This window comes from Anabrus simplex, chromosome 8, assembly GCF_040414725.1.
Source record: "Anabrus simplex isolate iqAnaSimp1 chromosome 8, ASM4041472v1, whole genome shotgun sequence".
NCBI lineage: Eukaryota > Metazoa > Arthropoda > Insecta > Orthoptera > Tettigoniidae > Anabrus > Anabrus simplex.
In genome coordinates, this window is record NC_090272.1 from 6554030 (window position 1) to 6567495 (window position 13466).

Genomic DNA, 13466 nt, shown 5'->3' on the forward strand with positions numbered 1-13466 from the left:
TAGGCCTTTCCCATCCCATCGTCGCCATAAGACCTATCTGTGTCGGTGCGACGTAAAGCCCCTAGCAAAAAAAAAAAAAAAAAAAATGTTCCTGTTCCTGAAACCAATGAGTACAATGGATCTGGTGGTGGAATCAATGGCACTAATTTCACTTTGCCCTTTGAGCAACACAATCCAGCGGCTTCATTTTTGTATTTCAATTCCTTACAATTTTGGCAAACTGAGTGCATAGATCCAATAGCAACGCATTGGTAGGCACTGTAGTCAATTGAAACGTCGTAGCAGCTCGATTCAAACTTGCAAGATTATTAGCTGAACGACGCGCTGCACGGGTTTGTGATATTCGAATCCTTTCAGTTTCATTTCGCTCTTCACGTTGTTGTGCAGTCCGATTAGACTGAAAATTAGCTTGCCTTGTAGCATTTCGAGTTCTTCGACCGAAGTTGCTCCTCCCGCGTCTTATAGGCGGCATGAGTCTTGAAATGAGTATACTGTATATGGGAGCACACATAAATAAACCAATCAACCAAAGAAATCGATGAACTTGTTTGTTGAGAAGCGAAGATTTAAAAATAACAAAACACGACACTGCATGCGACTGTCTGGAGAGCGATGTTTGGGGGATCCGTACCGGCAGTCGAAGCAGCTAGACAGACAGCCAGCCCATGCGAAACCAAAACCCAAGGAGACATTCTCCCTGTCACAACCTGAGAACTAAGCGAGATAAGGACTTGAAGTTTGTTTTAAAAATAACTTCCATATCTGAAGACCATATGCCTCGCTTTGACCCCCATGCATATTCAATAGCAAAGACGTTGGCCAGCGACTGACTTTATCGTGCCTGCACATAAAAATCTCTGAACATGACTGAAAAGAAACACAAATAGTGCATATTCTTATCATTTAAATTTAAAAACAAACTTATCTACGTCCAGCTGAAATGTTCTTTTACCAGCAGTGAAAAAATTACAAATATACTGAATATAACATAGGAGTTATGACATGATAAGTTCTATGCAATGAATATTTAGCATTTGAGGTAACATTCCATTATATTAACATTTTCACAGTCAATTATTTTGTAAACCTTTTTTTGTTAACGGCATCAAATGCGGCTGGAAATTTTGTACATAATCCGATATTCACCCATTTTAACCGATAACATTGAGATTTACGGACATTTGGCAAACACGCTGGATTAGAGGACAGCTCTAAGCGCAAACGTGACAGAAGGAAAGAGAGACGAACAGTTTGAGTGGAAAAAGAGATATGGGGCTTTTACGTTTTTCCAGGCATTTTTTTCCAATTTTTCTTTTCGTAAAAATCTTACTCGGACTTCGAACTACATTTGAAAAAAGAATTAGCCAAATTGGTCCAGCCGTTCCCGAGTTTTGCGCTTAGCAACACATTTAGCGATTCATTTTTATTTATATAGATTTTTTTTTTTTTGCTAGGGGCTTTACGTCGCACCGACACAGATAGGTCTTATGGCGACGATTTTATATAGATTATTATTATTATTATTATTATTATTATTATTATTATTATTATTATTATTATTATTATTATTATTATTATTATTATTATACAATTTGTTTTTACGTCGCACCGACACAGATCGGTCTTATGACGATGATGAGATACGAAAGGCTCAGGAGTGGGAAGGAAGTGGCCGAGGTCTTAATTAAGGTATAGCCACAGCATTCGCCTGGTGTGAAAATGGGAAACCACTGAACCCACCAACCCCGAATGCAAGCTCATAGCTGCGTGACCCTAACAGCACGGCTAACTCTCTCGGTTCTTAGTAACGTTTATTTTGTGTCATATTATAATTGTTTTTCCTTTTGTAACATAATATAATCTATCTATTTGTATTACACACAATCTAATTCTAAAATAATTGAGTTTATCATTTCCAATGTATTTCAGTAGCCTTTGAATAAAAATAAGTTATTATTTGAATGTGATTTAAAATGGGCCACGGGAAGAATACTTCCCACCAGATTATTGGGGTACTAAAATCAAAAGATGTGTTTAAAAAGTCTTTATTGAGTTTCCCAGTCCAGCAGATATTGGGCTATGAAAGGGTTAATACTTGTGATTCTGTTCTAAATTCAAACACCACATACTAAAGTCGTGTGACGAGAAGTTGCGTTGATGAGGTGCTAAGGGTACCGCGCATGCGCCAATCTCAAGTCTCAAGGCCTGACAATAAACATCGGGTCCGGCCGCGGTGACTTTGTTGTTAATTACTATTATGAGATGTATTAAGTTATTAAATTCAGTGAAATCGTATTTTGAGAATTAGCTTAAAACCAAGTGACTAACTGGAAAATGTATTCTGGATATCTTAGTTTTATTTGCTGGGAAATCTCAACTTGTTAAAGTAACCATTAAGGGGACATGTACGATGGCAAAGGATTTTACTGCCACAAGTGTAGTGAGTGTTTGTTGTTGTTGTTATTATTTTTTATTTTGATTTGTTGAGCATCAGATGTGCTGGGGATTTATTAACGTGGAAACCTTGGTCATCAACTACTGTAACTTAATTGTGTTCAGCCTTCAGCTTAGAAATTTGGATGGGCATGGGGTCATCAAGCTCAGTGACTTAGATTAGGGCTATCTGCCATTATAGCATCATCCATCCACAATAACTTTAGCGTAAATCAGCAAGTTAGATGTCGGTTCATGACAAAGTCGCAGGTCACATCGATTCAAGAAGGGTCCATGCCGTACAACCACTGTGTGGCACATACCGAGTGGACTGCCTTAATTATATCAAGAGTCCAGAGCTCATGCTACGAGGGCTGGATCATCACAAATCATTATGATGGTACATACAGTCTCACATGGAAGCCGATCTTAGGGATCTCCAGACTTTCTTTATTTCACTCTTAACTTAAGACAGTGGTTTCTAGTAAGGATGCCCCTCAGGCAGTTGAGTTAAGGTCTCCAAAGCCAGTATCTCCCATCAGCGATATTATTGTTTTTTTTTTTTTCTATTACGGACAAGACTCAGTTCGTTGTTTAAGTGTTGTTAAAATGTCATATGTCTCTTGGACCTCATTTTAAATTATTTAAATAAACATCGATTTCTTTGACTCGATTCCTCTCATTTAGTAGATAGTTTAAATTACTGAAACCAGCCTCTTACCTAAGCAAGTGACGAAGAACCCGTAAACGACCCAAAAGAAAGATCTCATGCCGATTTGCTTATAGGTAAGGAAGGAAGAAATCCTTTCGAAGGACCTTAAATGGTTCAATAGAATTAAATTTCCGATCATTTATGTCTTATACATTTACACTTTACCGTATGTGATAACAGAGAGATACATTCATTCCGATTTTTGTTTCTCAGTCCATATCAAAGCCGAACCACTAGAAAATGGGTGAACAGAACTTAATGAAAATTAGTATGTACAGTCTGGGAATAAGGGAATACTGTCTAGGATATAAATAATTTTATTCACGCTGGATGAAATGGTAGTTTAGGAGAAGGCACGTAAAATTTAATTTTTGAATAGCTATGTTATTGGTTGTATCGAAAAAAACTTCATAACAACAGTTATATAGATTACAATTTTACCGTATCCACTAAGATGATAAAATTCATGAATTTAGACCTTTGTTGGTCAGTCCATATCAACGCCGAGCTTTGTGTAATCGTGTTAAGTGGCGGTGGTTTTTTCCATGATTGTCTTAAGGTGTAAAACCACGTGGTCATTGGTCCGTATCGGAGAAGTGAAAAGGAACGATCGCTTGAAGAATAAGACAAGAGGGTGTCATGGAAGAAGGAAGGACTCTCTTTATATTAGATGCCCTAATATCACGGAGTCGGGAGGAAACTAAATGTGAAGGCCTACAACTTCGAAACTGATCAACTAAACATTACATTGACTATCGTTGTGTATCTTCTGCTGCCACTGATCTCCGAATTATGGGACTACTACTGCATCCCGAGTAAAACAGCCTGCCTGAAGTAGCTGGGGAGTTAGATACAGTACAGATCGTCCTGTCAACGACTACACCTAGTCTCCTTAACTCCAAGTGATGCACTAGATAACGCAATCCTGAATGAGGACATTCCACATATGTAGTTTGGTTGAAATGAAGTATGCATGATGCAGACTTAGGCTACAGAATAACTATTCCAGGTGGTAATCAGAAACGTCAATGCACTGCAATTGGGCCTAAGGATTCTGGAGAATCCAGAACAGAATGCAAGAAGAATTCGGAGCCTTCTACTGGTGACCCATCAACTAACAGCAAACTGAGATCGAAACGAGAATACTTCTTCGGTACGCTAAATACACGTCTGAAAATTGAAAAACTAAAAGAACTAATAAACACTCCAGACGACCAGAAAAATCTTAATACACTGACTGACAGAGCAAATGCAACACCAAGAAGGAGTGGTCAGAACTTTATGCCAATTGCAGGGTAGACTGACGTCACTGAGGTATGCTCATGATGTGAAATGCGCCGCTGTGCTGCGCACGTAGCGAACGATAAATGGGACACGGCGTTGGCGAATGGCCCAATTCGTACCGTGATTTCTCAGCCGACAGTCATTGTAGAACGTGTTGTCGTGTGCCACAGGACACGTGTATAGCTAAGAATGCCAGACCGCCGTCAACGGAGGCATTTCCAACAGACAGACGACTTTACGAGGGGTATGGTGATCGGTCTGAGAAGGGCAGGTTGGTCGCTTCGTCAAATCGCAGCCGATACCCACAGGGATGTGTCCACGGTGCAGCGCCTGTGGCGAAGATGGTTGGCGCAGGGACATGTGTCACGTGCGAGGGGTTCAGGCGCAGCCCGAGTGACGTCAGCACGCGAGGATCGGCGCATCCGCCGCCAAGCGGTGGCAGCCCCGCACGCCACGTCAACCGCCATTCTTCAGCATGTGCAAGACACCCTGGCTGTTCCAATATCGACCCGAACAATTTCCCGTCGATTGGTTGAAGGAGGCCTGCACTCCCGGCGTCCGCTCAGAAGACTACCATTGACTCCACAGCATAGACGTGCACGCCTGGCATGGTGCCGGGCTAGAGCGACTTGGATGAGGGAATGGCGGAACGTCGTGTTCTCCGATGAGTCAGTGATAGTCACCGCAGACGAGTATGGCGTCGGCGTGGAGAAAGGTCAAATCCGGCAGTAACTGTGGAGCGCACTACCGCTAGACAACGCGGCATCATGGTTTGGGGCGCTATTGCGTATGATTCCACGTCACCTCTAGTGCGTATTCAAGGCACGTTAAATGCCCACCGCTACGTGCAGCATGTGCTGCGGCCGGTGGCACTCCCGTACCTTCGGGGGCTGCCCAATGCTCTGTTTCAGCAGGATAATGCCCGCCCACACACTGCTCGCATCGCCCAACAGGCTCTACGAGGTGTACAGATGCTTCCGTGGCCAGCGTACTCTCCGGATCTCTCACCAATCGAACACGTGTGGGATCTCATTGGACGCCGTTTGCAAACTCTGCCCCAGCCTCGTACGGACGACCAACTGTGGCAAATGGTTGACAGAGAATGGAGAACCATCCCTCAGGACACCATCCGCACTCTTATTGACTCTGTACCTCGACGTGTTTCTGCGTGCATCGCCGCTCGCGGTGGTCCTACATAGTACTGAGTCGATGCCGTGCGCATTGTGTAACCTGCATATCGGTTTGAAATAAACATCAATTATTCGTCCGTGCCGTCTCTGTTTTTTCCCCAACTTTCATCCCTTTCGAACCACTCCTTCTTGGTGTTGCATTTGCTCTGTCAGTCAGTGTACTTGCATTTCAGGAAACCAGATATACAGACAGTAATATGTTAATCTCAGGAAATTACAGATTTGCAAAGAAAACCCGGAGAAGAGAGTAGTGAAGAACTTTTCACAGCACAGAAGAGCACAGTGGAACCAGTCCGAAACTTCTATTCACCCTCTTAAAAGACTGACGCTGTTGTTGCATTGCGACGACGATAACAAAGTACATTAAACTGAGTCGAGAAGACGATCCCGGGCCTCCGGGAGTGGCAGTTAATCACACTAACCACTACAACACAGAGGCGGACAGAAGTTGTAACATTTTCTGGAATAGAGTTCCAGACATAAATGATCAGAGATTGAAGTTTCTATAACATTTGTTATTTTCAGGTATTAGATGGAACAGGTATCTCCGGGTATACTGGGTACTTCGTGAACAATTTAATATTAGCGAATACCTACATTATTATTATTATTATTATTATTATTATTAATTTGAACGTTAAGGTTTATAGACAAAAAGAGAATGTACCCAGGGAACGGAAGGACAGCGTAATGATACCTGTCTTCCTCTCTTTATTTCTTTCCTTCTTCACCCGTTTACCCTGGAGGGTTGGTACTGGTCCTCGTCGCCAGTTGTATCCCCCGACCCAAAGGACATTGCCCTTGAGGCGGTAGAGGTGAGATCCCTTGCTTAGTCCGAGAGAAAAACCAACCCTAGAGGGTAAACGGATTAATAAGAAAGAAGATTGATTATTCTACCCCTCCAAGGAAAAAGAAATCCGCCACTGTTTGATGAGACTGACTATCGAGGGTGAAAGTGACCTGCTACGTACGGGGACATTTTAATTCTCTGAAGTTAATGTGTAACACTCAGTAAACTCCCCCCAGGATGTGGTTATAAATCACCGTTCTCTGGCGCCAATGTAGGTTGGTTATGAGGTCTCGGGCTGAGTGGCTCACACGGTTGAGGCGTTCAACTTGGCAGGTTATGGTGGAATTTGAAGGTGCTCGGTAGATTTATTGACACGTAAAGAAACTCCTGCGGGACTAAACTCCGGCACCTCGGAGTCTGCGAGAACCGTAAAAAGTAGTTAGTGAGACGTAACACAAATAGCATTATTATTAGTATTATTACTAGTTTTAAGAAAGCTTTTCTCAATAAGATTCCTAAAGAAAATGGGTGATAACTTGACAATATATACAGTGATTATTCACCATCTGTTACCGACGAAGAGAGTCCAACAACAGACCTGACATATAATATTGTAGCTATGACAGTATGAACGAACGTCCACTATTGGTTACTGGCAGCTAGCTAGAGGAAATAGTCAGCAATAGTTTTAACTGTGGAGACAATCACGGTTCACATTTTCATTAGCTGAATGAGATGCACAACATAATCAATAGTTCCAGAGATAAAAATTACGGGCCCCTCCGGGATTTGAACCCGGGACCTCCTGCACCCAAAGCAGGAATCATACCCCTAGACCAAGAGGCCACGCTGCGGCGCATAAGACTCAAGATTATATACAGTCTATTGTTATTTTCTTCATAATTAATTACCTTATTCCATTTACATATCTCTTAGCAATATTTATTGCACATACATTGCTGTGTAATTTAAACTTTATAACAACCAATACGCACTGTTGTATTATACCTAGTGAACGGATATACCTTTCCGAGAGTTTACTTTAAACATAGGAAAACGTAGAGCTCATTTCGTCCCATAACGACTTTCAATTACAGTTTTAATGTCACGTAGCTGTCAAATACAGGACCGGTACTTAAAGGAAAAAGTCAACTTCATTCCCTTACGATCCAACAAGCTCCAAGGCTGTAACTGTGTCACTGCACTGTTGCCGGGAATTTTGATTTCTCAGCTCCAAAATGGATTAGTACACAAACTCACCATATTATGTTTCTCCGATCATTAGCTCTTAAATAACATACTGTGAAATTGATCGTTGTTCTAGACGGTTGCAGTGTCGTGCAGTTGAGAGATAAGCAGTTAGTACCCATTACTCCCACCACCAAGCATGGCGCACTAATCAGATAGTCGACCAAGGTCCATTGACTGTATATACGGTCGTCGAACGCCGCCATGTTTGCGGCCAACACCTGTAACCTGCGCGTTATAGAGGTAGCATCACGTTTTATGGAATTATTGGCAAGAAATTTAACAAAGTACCATGTGCTCAGCTCTACAATGTTCAAAGTATTCTAGAATTCGATTTGCATTATACCTATTTCCTAAAGATCAAGGTAATCACGAGGTAATCACTCAATCGTTTTGAAACACACAAGCATGATACATTTAGATACTACTAATAGTGGGCTAATAATATTAATGTTAGCAGATTTAATAAAATAATAGCACAACAAACACAAATAGCAGTAGTTAAAATCTATCCAAATCAAGAAACATTTTTTTTTTTTTTTTTTTTTTTTTTGCGACGATGAGACAGGAAAAGCTTAGGAATGGGAAGAAAACGGCCGTGGTATGAATTGCCTGGTGTGAAAATGGGAAACCACGGAAAACCTTCTTGAGGGCTGCCGACAGTGGGGTTCGAACCCACTATCTCCCGAATGCGAGCTCACAGCTGCGAGCCCCAACCGCACGGCCAACTCGCCCGGTGATAATTTTAAGTGCAGTGAAATCCGCCTTTGTGGTGTAGAGGTTAGTGTGATTAACTACCATCTCCGGAGGTCGAGTTCGATCCCCGGCTCTGCCACGAAGTTTGAAAAGTGGTACGAGAACTGGAACAGGGTCCACTCAACCTCGAGAGGTCAACTGTGCAGAGGGGGTTCGATTCTCGCCTCAGCCATCCTGGAAGTGGTTTTCCGTGGTTTCGCACTTCTTCTCTGGGCAAATGTCGGGATGGTACCTAACGTAAGGCCACGGCCACTTCCTTCCCTCTTCCTTGCTTATCCCTCCCAATCTGCCCATCCCCCACAAGGTCCCTGTTCTGAATAGCAGGTGAGGCTGCCTTGAAGAGATATTTGTCCTTCTTCCCAGTTGTATCCCAACGAAATGTCTCACGATCCAGGACACTCCCCTTGAGGCGATAGAGGTGGGATCCCTCGCCGAGTCCTGGGGAGAAATCAACCCTGGACGGTAAACTGATTAAATAAGAACAAAATAATAATCTGTAAAAGTATCATAACACTATCCCACACCAGGATATAATTATTCTCGGAATGTATTATTATTATTATTATTATTATTATTATTATTATTATTATTATTATTATTATTATTATTATTATTATTATTATTATTATACCTCCTACGTAATCATAACTTTAATGATTTTGAAATTCACTTACAGCTATTTGATTTAACTGAATCTATCAACTAGACGGGCGGGCAATAGATAGGCAGCCAAGAATAGACGGCACACAATTCAACCACTAGTAGCCTACCTGAATTGGAGAAAAAATATCTACGCTATGTCTACAGCAGTGCCCAGATGTATTTTTCTGTTTGTTTTATGCCGCACCGAAATGGGACAAGGGTTGCTATCAGTGAGGTTCGGATCTACTGTCTATAGCTTCGTAGCCAACTCGCTCGGTAATCTCTGCTGTACTGTGCTCCTGTTTCGTGTGTGACAGTAATTGGGCGATACTTATCTTGTCCCGCCGATCATGGTACGAATCGAGGAGTCGGTTAGTCGTGCCACACTGATATGTAACAGCATGTTCTGGTTCGCTGAGTAAGTACGCCTGTATGGCATCTTATGGCGAAGCTGGTGAGGATCCAACCATCCTTCGGGATGAGTTCTCAATATACGTGTACAGTAGAACGCCTTTATCCGGTTCAGTCGGAGGGCAGACTGATCTGTGACCAATGTAAGTAACTTAGTTTATGTACCTTTTACATTTACAACTAGACTATTAAGCTTGCTTTACCAATGTGCTGCTTTGTGTGACTGTTTCCATGTGCGGGTTCCACCTTACTTGCTGTAATGACTGTCACACTTTAAGATACTTATTTACAAGAATAATAGGATAAGTGCATATAAAAAAACAATTTCACCTTCTATAGTCGAGTCGCCCGCTCTCCGATCCTAACGTTTCTCAGACACTGTTGTCGATTTCGAACCGTTCGATATGAACAAACGCGAGCTTCTCAAATGTTTCACGCACACGTAGATCAGATTCTGTGTTAATGTGATGAAAATGCATATGGAAATACGCGAAAATTACCTCTAATATATTTAAAACCAATCATAGTGTAACCATAATATTAAAACGTTACAATCAAAATTAACCACATTCCGAGAATAACGTAAATATAATAACGAAACATTCAAGTCAAAGTTAAGCACAATCAGAGAATAGAATAACCGTAATAACTAAATAATACTAGACTACAAACGTAATAATAAAATAATAATATTAAAACTCTAACTCTGTAAATAGTATCACCGCAATTAAAATAAGTCAGAATAAAAAACAAAACCCTGAGAATAGTATCACCGTGGTAATAAAATATCGCTGGTACAATAAAACTTCAATGTGCTCATAGAATAGTAGCCCCGAAATAATAACATATATAATGAAAAAAAATTATGCAGTCACATTACTAATCCTAAGGGAATATGCCATACTCCTAGAAAATATCGGTATCTTCATCCCTGCGGTATCACTGGAGTCACTGCTGCCGCCTTACCCATGGAAATCATAATTTCTTCTACTGGACATTCAAGAATTCCATGAGCTTCCTTCGACTTACTAGATCTTCCCAGGTGTGACTCTCACCACTTTTCTACTTATCCTCTGTAACATGTTTGACTGCGTGGCACACCACGCTTTCCACATCAGTGAGATGGAAAGATTTGTTATTTTCGACCACATATCCTTTCATTTCACTTGTGGCTAAATTAGCTAGACTGCATTGAAGTGGCAGTGGTAAGGTGGATGCCTGGACCCTGAGAAGTGTAGCCATGGCCGTGTCACAATAACAAACAAAAATGGCTTACAAACACCGTGAATAATAATTATCCCTCATTACTGAGGCCACGTGTTTCTCTTCAAATAAGTGGCAGTACACGGGACCAAATACGTAGAGACAATACACGACACTGAGCGAGATATCGAGGGACAGCTATTGGAGCTCACTCTAGCTGATAGACCTGAACGGTGCTGATTCTGTCATAAGAACACGTGTATTTTTGTGTGAAGTTTTTGGTGTTATTTATGCGTTTTCAGTGATTTGACATAATTAAATAGTAGCGTGTGTCATTCCTTGATATCTCCTCTCAACATGAGGGGAAAGGTATGTGCTGTAGTAGTATAATTGGATGGTTCGGGCGCCTCCGCCGCCGCACGCCTCCGCCCGCCTCTTCCTCCGCCGCCTCCGCCGCCGCCGCCGCCCGCGGGAAATTTGAATTTTGGCGGGAAATTTGAATTTTGGTGGGAGATTTGAATTTGTAAACAAAGCCACGTGCTTTTTGACAGCTGTCATCGACAACAACGCATCGCTAACCTCACTGCTGCCATCTTGACGGACCTAAACCCCACTAGTGCCAACTTAACCTAACTAGCATGAGGTAAACAAAGCCACGTGTTTTTTGACAGCCACGTGCTTTTTGACAGACAACAACGCATCGCTAACCTCAGTACTGCCATCTTGACGGGCCTAAACCTCAGTAGTGCCAACTTAACCTCACTAGCGCGAGGTAAACAAAGCCACGTGTTTTTTTTGACAGCCACGTGCTTCTGACAGATTTGTAAACAAAGCCACGTGCTTTTTGACAGCTGTCATCGACAACAACGCATCGCTAACCTCACTGCTGCCATCTTGACGGGCCTAAACCCTACTAGTGCCAACTTAACCTAACTAGCATGAGGTAAACAAAGCCACGTGTTTTTGACAACCACGTGCTTTTTGACAGACAACAACGCATCGCTAACCTCAGTACTGCCATCTTGACGGGCCTAAACCTTAGTGGTACCAACTTAACCTCACTAGCGCGAGGTAAACAAAGCCACGTGCTTTTTGACAGCCACGTGCTTTTCAACAGATTTGTAAACAAAGCCACGTGCTTTTTGACAGACAACAACGCATCGCTAACATCAGTACTGCCATCTTGACGGGCCTAAACCTTAGTGGTACCAACTTAACCTAACTAGCATGAGGTAAACAAAGCCACGTGCTTTTTGACAGCTGTCATTCGCCATCTTTGAGCACCTTGCTGCCCTCTTTAGCTACTTACCTTTGACAGCTGTCATCCGCCATCTTTAATCCAGAGAGCACAGTGCTGCCCTCTTTAGCTACTTACCTTTGACAGCTGTCATCCGCCATCTTTAATCCAGAGAGAACAGTGCTGCAATCTATGTGGTGGCGGTAAATTCCACATGCTTTACAAACCTATATGCTTTTCTGACAGCTGTCATCCGCCATCTTTAATCCAGAGAGAACAGTGCTACCCTCTATGTGGTGGCGGCAAATTCCACGTGCTCTTGTTTGGAAACAAACTCACGCGCTTTTTTGACAGCCGTCATCCGCCATCTTTAATCAACAGAGCACAGTGCTGCACTCTATGTGGTGGTGGCAAATTCCACGTGCTCTTGTTGGGAGACAAAGCCACGTGCTTTTTTGACAGCTGTCATCCGCCATCTTTAACCAACAGAGCACAATGCTGCGGGCAATTTCATCAGCTGTCATCCGCCATCTTTAATCCAGAGAGAGCAGTGCTGCACTCTATGTGGTGGCGGTAAATTCTATACGCTTTACAAACCTATATGCTTTTCTGACAGCTGTCATCCGCCATCTTTAATCCAGAGAGAACAGTGCTGCCCTCTATGTGGTGACGGCAAATTCCACGTGCTCTTGTTTGGAAAGAAAGCCATGTGCAGCTGTCATCCGCCATCTTTAATCACCGTGCTGCCCTCTATGTGGTGACGGCAAATTCCACGTGCTCTTGTTTGGAAACAAAGCCATGTGCAGCTGTCATCCGCCATCTTGCATCACAAACCTCGATGCTACACTCTATGTGGTGGCGGTAAATTCTAAATGCTTTACAAACCCATGTGCTTTTCTGACAGCTGTCATCCGCCATCTTTAATCACCGTGCTGCCGGGTGGCGGTAAATTCTACGTGCTTTACAAACCTATATGCTTTTCTGACAGCTGTCATCTGCCATCTTTAAGCTGTAAATCCCCGATTCTCGTGTTAGAAGTTGTAAAACAGATTCTTAATCCGAGTTGTCAGGAAGGGCAACCGGTCGAAACAATAGTGTATGACGTGAGAGGCTAGATACTGCCAGTTTTGCATCAGGAAGGGCGACTAGTCTTAAAACAAATTCTTGTGATTTAAAAATCTTAGTTTTGCGTCAGGAAGGGCATCCGGCCGTAAAACAATAGTTCGTGATTTAAAATCTAAGAAGTGCATCCAGCTGTAAATCCCCGATTCCCCGTGTTAGACGTTGTAAAACAGATTCTTAATCCGAGTTGCCAGGAAGGGGCAACCGGTTGAAAACTATAGTGTATGAGGTTAGATACTGCTAGTTTTGCATCAGGAAGGATAACTCAACAAATTCATGCGATTTAAACACATTTTTATTCCCAAGAGAATCGAACCCGAGACTACCGGGTGAGAGGCATGCATACTGTAGGCTATAGATTTGTTCTACAGTCCTTGAAGCATCGGCACAGTCATTCTGAGCGAGTTGTGTGGAATGCGTGTGTTAGCTGAAATTGTA

At 42.4% G+C, this 13466-nt stretch overlaps 1 non-coding gene across 1 annotated transcript; it reads right to left on the bottom strand.

The window, feature by feature from the left end:
• Positions 1-7183: 7183 nt before the first annotated feature.
• On the bottom strand, positions 7184-7255 carry TRNAP-UGG (transfer RNA proline (anticodon UGG)). The gene has a single exon. It is a non-coding gene; the product is annotated as a tRNA-Pro (tRNA).
• Positions 7256-13466: the final 6211 nt, after the last annotated feature.